Source organism: Ambystoma mexicanum, chromosome 2p (genome assembly GCF_040938575.1).
Source record: "Ambystoma mexicanum isolate Mex_15411 chromosome 2p, UKY_AmexF1_1, whole genome shotgun sequence".
Classification (NCBI taxonomy): domain Eukaryota; kingdom Metazoa; phylum Chordata; class Amphibia; order Caudata; family Ambystomatidae; genus Ambystoma; species Ambystoma mexicanum.
The window spans coordinates 1,280,530,692-1,280,539,711 of NC_090923.1; positions in this window are offsets into that span (position 1 = coordinate 1,280,530,692).

Consider the following 9,020-nt stretch of genomic DNA (forward strand, 5'->3'; position numbering starts at 1 on the left):
TATAGTACGGTAGTGCCTACATTCCTATTTAGATTTTGACATAGCGCTATTAAGACTACGCTACTGTCTACATTTGTATTCACATTTTGTATATTGTGCTATTATCAGTACGCAAGTGCCTACATTTGTATGGATGACATTAGATGCTACTGCTTACATTTGTATTAATATTAGATGCTATTGCTTACATCTCTCTATATATAAAACACTTAGATATGTTTCCGTATTCAGCTGATGAAATGTATCAGTGTTAGGTTGCACTCTGCTGTCCAAATGGCAAAGTGCACCTCTGTGTGCCCTTCAAATTTTTCAAACCTTCACCTTTGTTACGAATCACCCAAATAGGACCTGGCGTTGTAACCACTTGTCAGTTGAGCACGTAGTGTAGCCGCAGAATTCTTCCTGACAATGCAACTCCCAAAAGCACAAATAGACTGTTTGGAAGGGGAATTGCCTGGAAGAGGGAAGGTAAACCCGGAACACAGCTGGGTAATGAAGAAACCTATGGACATGGAATGCAGGTAAGGACGAGGCGTGATCCTGCAGCAAAATAACCACAGGAGAGGACCTTAGTGAATGCAATGTTAGGGGTAAAACACTTCCAAAGAACAATATGACCCAATCCCTTACCGTAAATGTCAAGGAAAACAGTGTTGGTGTGAAGACTGAAGAAGACCAGTTTGCCAGTGAAGTGATGTTCCAGAAATAGGGACAATCCAACCTATACCTGTCTCCCACCGGCACGCGGACGCCTAAAGAATAAGGGAGTCTCTAGTCCACACAAAACAGTACGTGAAGTGATCCCAGAAGAAAATCCCAAATGAGCGTAGATCAGTTCAGTAAGCACAATGTGAAGTGGAATGATCCGTGACTGTCAATGAGCTGGGAAGTGCGGGTTTTGAAGTTCGATGAAAGAGCAGCGAGCCGGGAAGTGAATCCTTTGAAGTTCCGTGAACTAGCAGCGAGGCGGGAAGTGAGGCTGAGGGGTTCCGATTCAAACACAACAAAGACAATATCAGGAGAGTGTGGTCAAAGCGTTCCGTAGTCAAGTATTCCTGGTAACCAAGTCAAGAAGCCGAGGGTGAATGCAGGACAAATCCGTTGAGCAAAAACAAGGGTCGTTTAACACATGGACAAAAGTACAGATAAACTAGCTCCAAACAAAATCAGAAGCAGAGTTCTGTTGTTAGGGCGGAGCTTTATAGAAAGTCACATGACCGTTAGACCAAACGTTGTGAACGGCGTAACCTTGCACGTAGGTGCTCTGGCAGCCAATGTTTCCATGACAGCACCCAGCGCTGTCTGAGTAATCGGAAACGTGAGAAAACAGAGCATTTCAATCCAGGCTTGGGCAAACAGGGTTTCACAGAGTCTGGGAGCCCTGAAGGTGTCTGTGATTTAGAGCACGCCTGTTTGGCAGAATGGGAAAACTTAGAGGAGGGAACCCTAGTTCCTGATTTCCTGACAACCTTCCACTATCGCAAACACAAACATTCATAATAATTTCAAGTTACTTCTTTCCACACAGGGCACTAAAGAGCGAAACGCTGTAGGACAAATTCCTCCTCACAAGCTAAAACCGAAGTAGGTGCTGTAATTATGCTACTACGCAATCGTATGTCATCACGGGGACTCTGCAATGGAACAAGGTTGACAAGTATGTGTCTAAAAAGACACATCATAGAGGCATATGTGATTGATAGAACGTAAATACTGTTCTTATACTGCACATACCTCTCATTCCATCTGATAAAAATATGCCTTTCAAATTCATAAGACAGTTACCTATACGTTTGGCCTTTTCAATGACCATTAATAAGTCACAGGGACTTACGCCCCCTTCCTGGAAGGGATTGGTGGTGACCATTAATAAGTCACAGGGATCTACGCACCCCCTTCCTGGAAGCTATCAATGGTAATTCCAATATTTAAGAAGGAGGGCAGAAGTGACCCTACGAATTACTGACCATATTTGACCATATTGGCCTGTAAGATTTGCTAGAACTGGGTATGTTACGCCAGGAATGGCTAGTTGGTATGAATATTTTTTATTTATTCATATTTATAGTGCATTAGTGCCTACATTCATATTGACATTTTGTGTATAATGCTATTAATAGTGCGCTAGTGCCTACATTTGTATGAACATTTTGTATATTGCGCTATCATCATTATATAAGTGGCTACATTAGTATTGATGACATTAGATTCTACCGCTTACATTTGTATTCACATTTTTTATACAGTAATATTCATGAAACGGAAGTGGCTACATTCGTATTGATGACATTAGATGCTACTGCCTACTATCTAATACTATTTGTAGAACAGTAGTGCCTATATTGGCATTGTAGGTTTTGTGAGAAACCTGAGGGTATTCTCACATCTACTCCCCAGGGATCTTCTGTTCCGGTGGCCAGGGAAGGGCCATTGCTTTTGGATCCCAACCCTGGGGGTGGACAAGCGAATGAGGATCACCTGGTTAGAGGGTCCTTGTGGATTGGGTATCCCCTCTTTCCTAAAACTGACGTATCTGACCCCTCCTCAGCCTTCATGGGTTATAGGCAATCCCAATCCATAACTCCCCATTAATTTCTATCTGGTATTGATATGAAGAAGAAGGGACTAGGAGTAATGCACACTTCCTCTGTAAAACACCACTATAGTACTGTGACGAAGAGGATGAGTATGCAGTCATCCACTACTGAAGGTCAGGCATGTCCCAATAACTGGACTTGTTATGGTCAGGCAACAGCAACTAACAACACACTTCTGAGACCTATTAACAAGGCTCAGGTGTATAAAAGGGGAGACCTACCTGGGTACAGGAAGAGAGAGCAGCCTTGGTACAGGGAGACAGAGCGACCTTAGTGGCAGGAGATCCAGATGTCGGAAGACGTGCCACTATCCTGGAAGATCCACAAGACCAGAAGCGAGCGAGTTGCAAGGTGTGTGCAGGACCGGGAACCTATTGCAGTGAAAGAGGACAGCAGTAGCTGTCAAATTAGAGGAAATCAGAACGGCTGCAAACCACAGCTGCTCCATTTGCCGGCGTATGCAGAGAAGTGTCCGGCGAAGAGGAGAGGTGAAAGTGGTTCGCATCTCGGCAGGCCAGGAGGTGAGAGGGAGCAGCAGGGACTGCTGTGGTAGAGTGGGAAGAGGCGGTGAGGGTCAGAGGACTCGGAAGCACCTGAGTGCCCCCACGAAACTGCAGGCAAGTAGCAGTTCACAGAATTGAATGCACTTACTCAATCTTGAATACCGAACTAAATAAAAATCACTATTTGAATTCAATTGCTTAATCAGGAACACCGAACTGAACGAAGAGACTGAATCTAATGAAAGACATTGGGCCTCATTACAATTACACCGGTCCGGAGTTAACGCCGCCGGTAAAACCATACCGGCACCGTTTCCACGTCCGTCCAATCATGACCCGTGGCCCCGGAAATAGCACCTCCCCCAACCGCCACCGCAGAGTTAAGGGCCCCATAAAGTCCACCTGCACGGAAACCCCTCCGTTACCGGCAATACGAAACACCGCGAGCATCACAACTAGCGCAGACACGGAAACACCACCAGAAAAATGGCGTTAAAACCGTGATTACGGTAGCGGTACCGCCGCCACCGTGAACATGACGTTAAACAGTGCCTGCTGAACTGAATCAGGGAACAGGTGCACCAAATCAGCCCAGCTAGACCCAGCAGCACACTGGGAGCCTACAAAAGGGCAACACCCAGCCCAACACAACACAGAACTATGCAGGCAGCAGCTCTAGTAGCACTTGGACTGGGCCTACTCAACCAACAGGCAGCACGCACATGATGGCAGTAATGGTGCAGAGGAGGAGGCGGAGGCGGAGGAGGCGCAGGCGCCAACCAGCCAACCCTGCACCTATGGCAAACCCCATTATCCAGCCGGCACAACCCCGCAGGCAGCATGCAATACCACGCATCAGGGCCTCACCCTGGAACCTTACCCCAAGACAGATCCACACACTATACCGGCTGGACCGTCCAACAATCCTGTACATCACTGCCATGATTGAGGACAACATCAGCAGCCACACAGACACCCCCACCGCCATACCCCCCTAATGAAGGTTGTGTCTGTGCTGCATTTCCTTGGCACTGGCACCTATCAACACACGGTTGGTGAGCTGTACTGCATATCACAACCCTGTTTTTCAGAAATCCTGGTACAGGTACTGGATGCCCTGTTGCGCCACGTGTGGGAACACATAGCCCTACCCCGTACCCTCCCCGAGGTCATTGCTACCAAGTTGGCCTTCCATGCCATAGCAGGCATGCCAAATTGCATAGGTGCAGTTGACTGCACCCACAGTGAGCTGACAGTACCACGTGCAATTGAGATGGTGTTCCACAATAGGAAACAGTATCACTCGTTGAATGTACAGATGGTATGTGATGCCACGCTACTGATTACACACTGCTGCGCACGTTTACCAGGCTCAACCCATGACTCAATGGTACTGCGGAATTCCACGTTGCCACGGTACATGGAACGCTATGCTGGACAAACCACATGGCTATTAGGTGAGTACAGCTGACAATGCTCCGACCCTGTTGAAGTGGTGTGTGTGTCTCCAGGCCAATGAGCAATGTGAGTGTGCCGCTGTGACCGCACATGCATCACCCCCCCTGCCATCAACCAAATAGACAGCGGATCGGAAACATCACAAAGGAAGACATGACAGGTCAACACAGTGTGCCCGTACACACCCTGCCACATGACACACACAGCCGATACTGTCACTGTCCCATACGCCTTGTACCACTGCAAACACCCACCCACAAATGGAAAACTGCCCTCCCAATGCACATGATGCCTGTAAATGAGACGTCCTGCATTAACTACTTCATTACAGTGGAGTGACTCTGCCATGTGTGCACATCACTGCACTATGCCATACTCAAAATCAAATGTCACCCGCAGGGCAGAGTACACATGCACGTAAATGTGTAGGTCAATATCCATTTGGCTACATCCACTGGGATGGCCAATAAACACTTCCAACCACTGCATGGCACACATGCATGAATGAACAATGATATACGATAGCACAGCATCAGATGAAGACATGATACCACAAACACTGATATGTCCCCCCATCTACATCCCATGTAGGTGATGCTGGATATGCACTCACGCCATGGATGATGACACCTGTACGGAGACCAAGGAACAGGCATGAAAAGGCGTACAATAGGGCACATGTCCGCACACGTGGAATGATTGAGAGGAAATTCGGACTGCTGAAGGCCCGTTTCCGCTGTTTGAGCAGATCTGGCGGATCACTGCTGTACAGCCCAGTGAAGACTGGTAAAATCACGCTCGTAGGTGCCATGCTGCACAATCTCTGCCTGTGCAGGAACATCCCAGTGCCCCCAGACGCAGATGAAGAATATGGGGATGGAGATGGGGATGGGGATAGGATGGCACCACCTCCCCCTGGGGGTCCACTTGATGGCCAAAGAGCACAGGATGAACTGATTCGCATTTACTTTTGAGACACAGCACATTCACAGCAATGCATGGACATGGTGATGACAATAAATGATTTGTTGTACTGCAAATGAAATGATAGATGTCCACACATGTATGTTTTGATTTCAAATGATGATATATTGATGAATTAACAACAGGGAAGGAGGTGCAATGGTTAGGGAAGTTGTACACCCATGCCCACCCACCACCCAAACGTACCCACTCCCACCCAGGCCCCAATGTTCAAACACCCAAAACAACCTCCCCCACCACCCAAACGTACCCACCCCCACCCAGGCCCCAATGTTCAAACACCCAAAACAACCTCCCCCACCACCCAAACGTACCCACCCCTCACACCCTTCAAGTCCACGTGTGTTCTGCAGTGCCCCACACACATGCCATCACTTCCGTGTGCGATTCTGTGCCTGTGCATCCTTGCCCGAGAGCCCCGTTAGCTGACTCGAGCGCCTCCTTGGACTGGCAGTAGTGGAGATGGATGGGGTGGTGGTATTGGATGGCACAGAATCAGGTATAGATGGCATACGTGCAATATTTGCCTGTTGCCCAATCAACATGGACTCTATGAGCCTGAAGGTGTTGCCATTACCCTCCCGCACATGGCGTGCCAGGGTGACAATAGTGCTGGCAAAGCGTCCAATGGACCTTGATAGGCGAAGCACTGACGTGCTGTAGCACTCCCTCTGCAGCCTAGATTCTTCGAGATGCCTCTCCACCAGCTGGGTGAGGGTAGCATGCTGCTCCTCCATCCGCTGCATGCGGGAATTAAGCTCTGCCATAGATGGGGTGGGTGACCTCATGGGACGTCGGAGTGATGTGGGGCTAAACTCCAGCTGATGGAAGGATCCCAGGTCATCAAATGTGGGCATCTCCCCTTGTGGCCCAGTATCAGAGTGCTCTGCCGGGGCACTGTCGTCAGTACAGGCCGCCTCCTCTACAGTGCAGCTGCCTTCTGTGTTGGTTTGGGTGGGCATGATGGGTTCCTGTGGCACCTGTGTGCCTCAGGCAGCGTGGAGACGCTGGGGATGTCGGTGGTGGTGGCCGGCACATTTGTTCCAGTTGGTACTGGGGGCAGAGATGCCGAACTGCTGGCAGCATCCTCTTGTGCAGGGGCGGTGGCTTGGACACGTGCCAGTGCAGATTGCCTGGCCTGTTGTGCAGTATCACTGTCACTTGATACGACTGTGGGGACACAGAGGACATGCAATTAGGGTTGTGGTGGTGGCTGATGGGTGCATCACATGCATCATACAGGTTGATCATTCAATAGTGTTAGTTACATGCATCTGATTGTTGGGGGTATGCGTTGTTGTGATATTGCTTGCCTTACGGATCATGATAGGTCCTTTGGCCTAGTCATACACTGCTTGGGGGGGAGGGGTTGTTAATGGGTCCTTTGGCCCAGTCATGCACTGCTTGGGGGTGGGGGGGTTGTTAATGGGTCCTTTGGCCCAGCCATGCACTGCTTGGGGGGGGTTTGTTAATGGGTCCTTTGGCCCAGTCATGCACTGCTTGGGGGGGGGGTTGTTAATGGGTCCTTTGGCCCAGTCATGCACTGCTTGGAGGGGGGTTGTTAATGGGTCCTTTGGCCCAGTCATGCACTGCTTGGGGGGGTTGTTAATGGGTCCTTTGGCCCAGTCATGCAGTGCTGGGGGGGGCTGTTAATGGGTCCTTTGGCCCAGTCATGCCATCAACATATTCTCATGTGGCATTCATGTTTAACCACTTACCAGCATCTGCAGGTGGTCTCACTCCTGCCTCAGCCTCCCCGATCCCATGGATGCCCTCAAGGTGGAGGACACTGCTGCAACGCTCCTCCCATGCTTGCAGCCTCAGTGGGGAAGGGGGTCCTCCACCTGTCCCACTGCTGCGTTGGCGGTGTGTGGAGATCAGGTTCCGAACCCTCAGCCTGAGGTCGTCCCACCGCTTGTGGCAGTCCTTGACGCTCCTCACAGTCACGCCCACAGCGGTGCACTTGCGTGCTGCTTCCGCCCACACTTCCTTCCTCCGCTGCTGTGTGGCACGCCGTTGATTGGCACTGAACAGCATCTCTGCACGCTCCACTATATGCTCCACCAGAACAGTTAGCTCCGCTTCACTAAAGCGCTGTTTGCGCTGCCTCTGAGCTTGAATACTGGCAGACATGCTGGTGGTCCCTTTTGCCTTCTCACAGTGTGGATTCTGCTTGTGCTGACTCTGGATGGCAAAGGATTGTGCTTTATATGATGGCCGCCTCTCTGTTTCCTGTTTTGGCGATCATGGTATTTCCAGTTCCGTGTCTGTGGCGACGGAGGCGGACATGGGTTTTGCGCTACTTGTGGCAGCGCTATGGCCATTTCCGTGGCTTTTTCCGTGATGGCGGTAACAACGTTTCCGCGTCCGTGTGGTGCCCGCGACCAACAGCACGTAATCGGATGGTCTTTCCGCAACCTTGCGGACACGGAAACTTTGTTACCGCCGTCACGGAATCACCGCGGTCCAAACCTGACAGGTTGTAATGTGGCCCTTTGTCTGAATGCAATTACTCAATCTTGAATACCGAAGTGAATGACCAATACTGTTTGAACACAATTACACAGCCTTAAATACAGAACTGAATGAGAAGGACAGTGTGAATGAAAATATGCAATATTAAATAGCAAGCACGAGAGAAAGTATTGTCTGAAGTAAAACAAAGGCATATTAAATACTGGCATATTAAACACTGAAAGGATATTGGCAAATAAACTGACAAGCAGTGTCAGACTGAGTGAAAGCAGTATTGCAAACAGAACTAAACAAACCAGTTCACAAACCAATGTAGAGAAGACTTACAAAACACTGTTGTACAATAATGTAACATGGGTGGACCGTGTGGTCTGACAACTGCACCGAGACCTGGGAGTTCCTGAATGTAAAATTCACCTACACTGCAAATCAAGTCAAGGAGAAGCACAGGGATCCTGGTTGTGTGATCTGTGATGGGTAGACCGTGTGGTCCGACAATGGGAAGGCCCTAGCTGGTGACAAGCCTGAGACTTTGTGGCAAGTCAATTGAGTACTACAGTGCAATCTTGGGGAAGGGAATCCTGAGAACCTAAAGAACTAAGAAACTTTGTCTTGGGGAAGGGAACCTCAAGACCACCTTTTCGTGAACTGTGCTAAATTGAACTTGGGGGAGGTATCCTCAAGTTTTGACAGAACTTTGGTAAACTATTGAAACTATATTATGTTATGTTATGTTATATAAACTTAATAGAGCGCACGTACACCCAAATGCATCTTGGCGCTAGTTACAAAACAGGAATACAATCAGAAACGGCCAACAACCACATAAGAAAGCGGTTTTCAGCAGCCGGCGGAAGGAAAGATGGTCTTCATTTGCACGGAGAGCAGTAGGCAACTTGTTCCAGGCTGTGGCAGCCGTCACTGAAAAGGCACGGCCTCCCATGCGTGACAACCGATAGCGGGGAACAATGAGAAGACACGCAGACTGAGAGCGCAGCAAACG